Genomic DNA, 8,301 nt, shown 5'->3' with positions numbered 1-8,301 from the left:
ATTTTAGGTTAATTGTGCGAGGAGGTAAGGGTTCTAGGGTAGCCATCTCATCGTTCAGGTTAAGCGCCCGAGCAATAGATGTAATCAATCCACCAAAAGAAATCGGTCCCGCTTTATTCAAAGTTAATGTCATATGGGCAAGCATGAACGGGACCGAATTAATACGTCTATTTGTGAGGCTCCCTTGTAAAAATAGAAGCTCTCTAGCATTAACTTTATTTGTATTCTCCCGGCCAAAAATAGTGCATGCCAACAGATATCTAAAAACTCTGATGGCCGGGTTATGGATAGTTGAGGCAAGAACTCCTTCAAAAGAGTTTATGGAAGTGTTTGATAAACGCTCCCAGAAGGAAAATACCTCAACAGACCATTCGGAATCCAAAGGGGCCTCACAAATAGCACCGTCCCCATGAGGGGTTCCTAACAAGCTGGCTAGTTCGTCGGTACTGAATTGGTATTCAACAGGAAACATTCTAAATTTGACAGTACCAACTGTGCTAGCAGCGTTAGGGTTGACAATATAAATTAAGGAACTCAAAAATTCAATTGTCAACCGCTCATAGGTAGGTTCTTTATTAGAAAAGAAATTATGCAAACCTAAGTTATCTAATAAATGAAATATGTTATGATAGATACCTAAAGTGTAGAGACAATTTTCGTCAACATACCTTGTCGGGAGGATTTCCTGATTTTGCAACCGTTCAATAATTTTTCTTTGTCTATCCCCCGGTTTCCCTCCTCGAAGAATGAATCCGTTAAACTCCATTTGAAAAGCTCTTGAAAAGTGATGAAAAAGATGAAGTGGTTTGTGAAAAGGTTGGAGTTTTACAAAATCCAACGGATGAAATCGAAAATGGAAATTGGAATAATGATTTGTGTGGTGTGGTGGTTAGAAAAGTATGAGCTTTTTGTGGGTTCAAGGATGTTTTTCCAAGGTGAAAAAATGGGTTTGGAAGGTTGTAAGTTGCAAAAATGGTGAAGAAAGGGGTTATGCCCCGACCTTTTACAGACGCTGTGGCGGGCGCCACAGGGTCTATGGCGGGCGCCACAAGGCAAAATCTGGCTGGGCCGGATTTTGGTCCTTTGGCTTGGACTTTTCTAGTCTTTTGGCTTTGAGGGGTCCGGATAGCATTTGTCTTGTGATTTTCCTAGTATCTTTGACTTGCATAATTTTATAAAGGTAAAAACAAAAAAAAATAAAAAATGAAACTGAAATAAAAACAAAAATTAAATATAAATAAATAAATAACTGAAAAATTAAAATGCAAATAAAACAAACATAAAACATATATAGATAAAAATAGAAATACTAATGTATAGATTTTATATAATATTCCAAATGCGATAATATAAGATGAGTTATGTAAATACGAGAAATATAAAAAGGAGATAAAATAAGATTAAATGGTGAGATCATATAGTGGGGATGTCATCTTCCTGAGAGGAACCACGGAGCATGGCTACTTCTTGCTTGAGCTCTGCGATCTTCTGATATAGACAATCGGCTTCAGTAGCATGGGTGAGATCAGACACTCCCATCTGTAAAGTGAGGTCAGCCACCTCCTGTCTAAGCGCTGCGATCTCTCTTCAACACTTAGCAATCTGAGTGCGGATGTCGGGTGTCTGCAATGAAAGATTATTAGAGAAAACAGTGATTCTGGGAGATGGTGGTGTAGGCGTGTATTCAGCAATGGGTGGTGATCTCGGTTCCTCAACGGTCTCTCCCTGGCCCTCAAGAGCATAACTCTAATTTGTTGGATCATGCACACTGGTCATCATAGGATCTGGCAGTGTGAAATAGTGAATAGCCTCACTGTCGACTAGCAATCAGAACTGACATGGGTGGAAAGAGGCTCTCCTCATCAATCCTTTGGTCAAACTGAAGTCGATGTCCATGGTAGTGTACCCACAGTAGGTCCGAAGATGTAACAGCTTGCGAGACAGACCTAAAGCGACAGCAATCTGCGTGATGATTTCGCTAACATGGATGACTCCTTCGGTAGATCTGGAGATACCGCTGAGACTGTATAATAAAAAGTTCTCACATGCTACTGGGCGAGACTGGGATGCACAAAATAATAGGAAGATCTCCTCTTCACTCAGTAGTGTCTCTGCATCCGGCCTTCCCAGGAAGGAATGTGCTAATATCATCTTAAAGTATCTGAAGGCGGGGTTATGTATGACATGAGACAGCTGCATAGATGGATCCTGGCTTCCGCCACCTGATATATCACTCCAAAACTTCTCAACCTCCTTACCCAGGAAATATCACATAGGTGTCTCCGGGATAGCATCAGGAGTAGTCTGGAAGCCCAATAAGTCGCCGAACTCTTTCTGGCTGAAGGAGTACTCAACCCCGAAAAGCCTGAAAGCAGCATACCCATCTGGTCCAAAATATGGGTCATAGTCGAATGAACTCAGGAACTCCAAAGTCAGGTTCCTATATGTGTTACTCAAGTCATCAGCAAACTCATCCCAGTGAAGCTGGTGGCTAAGGAATCAGATACTCGGCTCGATACCCAATGCCTCCATACACTGCTGATCAGGATAACGTGTGGGTGCCATAGGGCACTGATACAAAGCAATGTAGCGCTCCCTCTGAGCATTATCTCTATAGGCCACATGCATGTCATCGAAATCCTGCATCCTGTAAAAGTTAAGAAAGTGATCCTGAAAATACAAACCATTCAAATCTTAGTCTCAATGCAAAATATGATAAAATAAAATAAAAATAAATAAATGCGAAAAAGTAAAATGAAAGAAAAACCATGGGTTGCCTCCCACGCATCGCTTGTTTAACGCCATTAGCTTGACGATTAGAATTTATACACCTGTAGTAGTAGGAATCGGTGGATCAATCAGGGTGTGGCTCGAGTAGTATGCTGGAATGTCTCCTCCTTCGTAGAGCTTCAGTCTTTGTCCATTTACAATGAATGGACTACAGGTTTCGTTCTTGATTTCTACGTCTCCAGATCTCAGAATCTTTGATACTTCAAAAGGACCGGTCCATCTTGAACGTAGCTTTCCAGGGAAGAGTCGTAACCTAGAGTTGAAAAGGAGAACATGATCGCCTATATTGAAGTTTTTCTTTACTATTCTTTTGTCGTGATAGGCTTTTGTCCTCTCTTTATATATTTTTGCATTCTCGTAGGCAGATTGCCTAAGTTCTTCTAATTTATGAATGTCTAGGGTACGCTTTTCTCCAGCGGCTAGGTAGTCTAAATTCAAAGTTTTAATGGCCCAATAGGCCTTATGCTCTAATTCGAACGGTAATTGACAGGATTTTCCATAAACTAGTTGATAAGGAGTAGTTCCTATAGGGGTTTTGAAAGCGGTTCTATAGGCCCATAATGCTTCTTGAAGCTTCTGAGACCAGTCTCTCCTAGAAATAGAAACAGTTTTCTCTAGGATTTGTTTTATCTCCCTATTAGATACTTCTACTTGGCCACTAGTCTGTGGGTGGTATGGTGTTGCTACTCTATGCCTAACTCCATATTTTCTTAAAAGTTTGTCAAATATTCTCGATATAAAGTGTGATCCTCCATCGCTTATGACTAAACGTGGTGTTCCAAATCTAGGGAATATATAGTTTTTAAATAGTTTGATTACTACCCTAGTGTCGTTTGTGGGTGCAGCTATAGCTTCAATCCACTTAGACACATAGTCTACAGCTACTAAGATATACCTGTTTCCTAAGGATGGTGGGAAAGGTCCCATGAAATCTATACCCCATACGTCAAAGAGTTCTACTTCCTGAATGTTTCTTAGAGGCATTTCATCATGCCTTGAAATGTTTCCAGTGCATTGGCATCTATCACATTTGACAATGCAAGCATAGACATCGCGCCACATGGTAGGCAAGAATAGGCCAGCTTGAAGAATCTTGGCGTATGTCTTAGAGGTGCTCGCATGTCCATCATAAGGTGCAGAATGACAGTGCTCGATAATATTATTTACCTCTTCTTCTGGAACGCAACGGCGAAAAATGCCATCTTTACCCCTTTTGAAAAGGAGCGGTTCATCCCAATAGAAGTTTCTCACATCGTGGAAGAATTTCTTTTTGCGGTGGTAGTCAAGATCAGGGGGTACTATATCAGCAGCTAGGTAATTAACGAAGTCTGCATACCAGGGTACGTTACTTATTACTAAGGAATTTTGAGGGTGCTCATAAGGATCTAGGTTATTATCTTCAATGGTTTCTACTCTAGCGATCAGTCTATCATAGGCGAAATCATCATTTATAGGTATTAGTTCAGGTTTTAGATGTTCTAGCCTAGAAAGGTGATCGGATACTACATTTTCAGTGCCTTTTTTATCTCTTATGTCTAAATCAAACTCTTGTAGTAATAAAATCCATCGGAGTAACCTGGGCTTGGCATCTTTTTTACTTAATAGGTAACGAATGGCAGCATGATCGGTGTAAACTATAATTTTTGCTCCTACTAGATAGGATCTAAATTTGTCTATAGCGAAAACTACAGTGAGTAATTCTTTTTCAGTTGTTGCATAGTTAAGTTGGACAGCATCTAGGGTTCTACTGGCATAATAAATGGCATGTAATTTTATATCTTTCCTTTGTCCTAGAACGGCTCCAACTGCATAATCACTAGCATCGCACATTATCTCGAAAGGTTCCGACCAATCAGGTGGTTTCATAATGGGTGCTGATACTAATGCTTGCTTTAAAAGATTAAATGCGTTATTACATTTTTCATCGAAAATGAATTCAGCATCTTTCATTAAAAGTCCAGTTAAAGGTTTAGTTATTTTGGAGAAGTCTTAATGAAACGCCGGTAGAATCCAGCGTGTCCAAGAAAGCTTCGGACTTCTCTGATGGTTTTTGGGGTCTTTAGGTTTACTATAACTTCTATTTTATCTTTATCTACATCTATACCTTTTTCGGAAACTATATGTCCTAAAACTATTCCTTCGGTCACCATGAAATGACATTTTTCCCAGTTTAGCACGAGGTTCACCTCCACGCATCTCTCTAGGATTTTCTCAAGGTTAGCAAGACAATTGTGGAAATCAAATCCGCAAACCGAGAAATCATCCATAAACACTTCCATGATACCATCTAGGTAATCTGCGAAGATTGACATCATGCAGCGTTGGAAAGTAGCTGGGGCATTACAGAGGCCGAACGACATTCGTCTGTAGGCAAAAGTTCCATAAGGGCATGTAAAGGTAGTTTTTTCTTGATCTTAGGGGTGGATAGGTATTTGGAAGAATCAAGAGTATCCATCTAGATAGCAGAAGTAAGAGTGTCTAGCTAGACGCTCCAACATCTGGTCTATAAATGGTAAAGGGAAATGATCCTTCCTAGTTGCTTTATTTAATTTTCTATAATCTATACACATCCGCCATCCTCCTTCTAAACGTTTTGCTACATGTTCGCCTTTATCGTTTTGCACGACTGTGATGCCTCCCTTTTTAGGTACTACATGCACAGGGCTCACCCACTTACTATCAGAGATCTGGTAGATTATACCTGCCTCAAGTAACTTAAGAACTTCATTTTTAACGACATCACTCATTATAGGGTTTATTCTTCTCTGATGTTCCCTAGAGGGTTTTGAATCTTCTTCGAGCGAAATCCGATGAATGCATACGAATGAGCTTATACCTTTCAGGTCAGAGATATTATATCCTAAGACTGAGGGATATCTTCGTAAAACGTCTAAAAGTTGGTTCGTTTCCTTTTGGCTCAAGGTAGCACTAACTATAACTGGACAATTCATCTTTTCATCGAGGAACTCGTATCTCAGGTTCTTAGGTAGTTCCTTAAGTTCTAAGGTTGGTTTCTTAGGGCATGGCATAGGATCTGGGGTAAGGGATAAACATTCGTAAAGGTTATTATCGATGTAGGGTTTCTTAAAGTCATCATCTTCCCTTATGAGAGTTGATGGTAACTTAATTGTTTTTATAATTTCTTTTTGTTCTAATTCTCTAACACGTTCATCAATGATATCTAAGGCATAACACGAGTCTCCCATCACAGGTGCCATAAGAAATTTCGAAAGTATAAATTCTATTTTCTCGTCACCTACCTCAAATGTCAAGTTTCCTTTCTTGACATCTATTATGGCTCCTGCAGTCGATAAGAATGGTCTACCTAGAAGGATTGGTATATCATTGTCCTCTTTGATGTCCATGACAACAAAATCAGTAGGGATAAATAACTGACCTATCCTAACAGGAACATCTTCTAAAATACCTATCGGATATTTAACAGATCTATCGGCTAACTGAAGTGACATCTTAGTGGGCTGTAATTCTCCTAAGTTTAACCTCTCACAAACTGCTAAAGGCATTAAGCTCACACTAGCTCCTAAGTCTAGAAAAGCTTTTTCGATGACATGATTACCCAAAAGGCAAGAAATGGAGAAATTTCCAAGATCTTTATCTTTAATTTGTCCTCGAAAATAGCATTACATTCCAAAGGCTTCGGATCATCAAGTCTACGTTTGTTGGTAAGGATGTCTTTGAGAAACTTTGCATAAGAAGGTATTTGGGTGATGGCTTCTGTGAAAGGGATTTCTACATGAAGTTTTTCTATAACTTTAATAAATTTTTGATACTGTTTATTGATCTGGGCCTGTTTGAGTCTTTGCGGATATGGTATAGGTGGTTTATATGGCGGGGGTGGTACGTAAGTTTTATCTTTAGGTTCTTCTCCTTTTTCTCGACCTTCCTGGTTTTCTGATTCCTCTGATTCCTTTACTTCGTCTGTGGGTTTGATACATTCCTTAGAAGTTTCGGGTTCACTCAATCTAGGGTTTGGTGGCTCATCATAAGCGTTCCCACTTCGTAGGGTAATGGCATTGGCTTGTCCTCTCGGATTTTGTTGAGGTTGTCCAGGGAATTGTCCTCCAGGAGTAGTCTGAGGGGCTTGGTTTAAAGCTACCTGAGAGATCTGGGTTTCAAGTATCTTGGTATGAGTAACTATTTGGTCAACCTTGGTTCCTAACTGAGTAATTAATTCGTTAACATGAATGTTTTGGTTCATGAACTCCTTGTTTTATTGGGTTTGAGCGGTGATAAAATTTTCCATAATTTTCTCAAGGCTCGGCTTTGGTGGTACAGGTTGCATAGGTTGATTGGATCTTGGGGCTTGATAACTAGGTCTCGGAGGTGCATTATTTTGAATAGGGTTATTGTTTTTATAGGAGAAGTTCGGGTGATTCCTCCATCCAGGGTTATAGGTATTTGAATATGGGTTCCCTTGGGTGTAGTTCACTTGCTCAGAGTGGGTTCGTTTAATAGACTGCACTCCGCAGATTGGTGTCCTTTGGTTCCACATATCTCACAATCCGACGAAACTGCGGCTACAGTAGTCGGGTTTATGCACATATGCTCGACCTTAAGAGCTAATGCGTCCATTTTAGCTTGCATCATGTCTATAGAGCTTAGTTCATGCACTCCTCCTTGGGCTTCCTTCTTCTCAACTGTCGCTCGTTCGACTCCCCATGATTGATGGTTTTGAGCCATGTCTTCGATGAGGGCACTAACTTCAGGATAAGGTTTGTTCATCAGAGCACCGCCTGCGGCAGCGTCGATGGTCATCTTTGTGTTGTAATGAAGTCCATTATAGAAGGTTTGAATGATTAACCAATTTTCTAAACCATGATGTGGGCATGCTCGTAACAACTCTTTATATCTCTCCCAAGCTTCGAACAACGATTCTCCTTGGTTTTGGGTAAATCTAGTTATATGGTTTCGAAGAACGGCGGTCTTACTCGGGGGAAAATATCTAGCAAGAAATACTCTTCTAAGGTTATCCCAAGTCGTAATGGAATTGGGTGGAAGGGAATCTAACCAAGATAGGGCTTTATCTCTGAGGGAAAAAGGAAATAATCTTAAACGTATTGCCTCAGGAGAAGCTCCATTGGTTTTAAAAGTGTCTGCTAATTGAAGAAATATTTTTAAATGTTGGTTAGGGTTCTCGGTAGCGATACCTGCGAATTGTCTCTGTTGCACTAGTTGCAACAGGGATGGTTTAAGTTCAAAATTATTAGCTGGGATGGTTGGGTTTACTATACTAGAACTAGGTTCTTCATTAGATGGTTGAGCGAAATCTTTAAGAGATCTTTGGTTTTGATCTTCGGCCATAGCTCTCTTAATTCTATGAAAGAATAAACGTGCGCGAGCGTAACGTTCAGGTTCCGCCAGAGGGTATACTAAGCTTAAACTTCCGGTGCTGCGAGTTCTTCGCATTGATCGGCGGGAAATAGCCTAAGTCTAAACGATATAACAACAGGAAAATGAAATTTGACGAAATTGGTCCCCGGCAACGGCGCC

General features: G+C 40.2%; 1 non-coding gene across 1 annotated transcript; it reads left to right on the top strand.

The window, feature by feature from the left end:
• The first annotated feature begins 7,621 nt into the window (after positions 1 to 7,621).
• Positions 7,622 to 7,728, top strand: LOC127125080 (small nucleolar RNA R71). The gene has a single exon (XR_007804544.1). It is a non-coding gene; the product is annotated as a small nucleolar RNA R71 (small nucleolar RNA).
• The last annotated feature ends 573 nt before the right edge of the window (positions 7,729 to 8,301 follow it).

The sequence above is a fragment of the Lathyrus oleraceus genome, chromosome 2, assembly GCF_024323335.1.
Source record: "Lathyrus oleraceus cultivar Zhongwan6 chromosome 2, CAAS_Psat_ZW6_1.0, whole genome shotgun sequence".
Lineage (NCBI taxonomy): Eukaryota > Viridiplantae > Streptophyta > Magnoliopsida > Fabales > Fabaceae > Lathyrus > Lathyrus oleraceus.
Note: the sequence above shows the minus strand (reverse complement) of the source record. Positions and strands in the feature narration are given on the sequence as shown.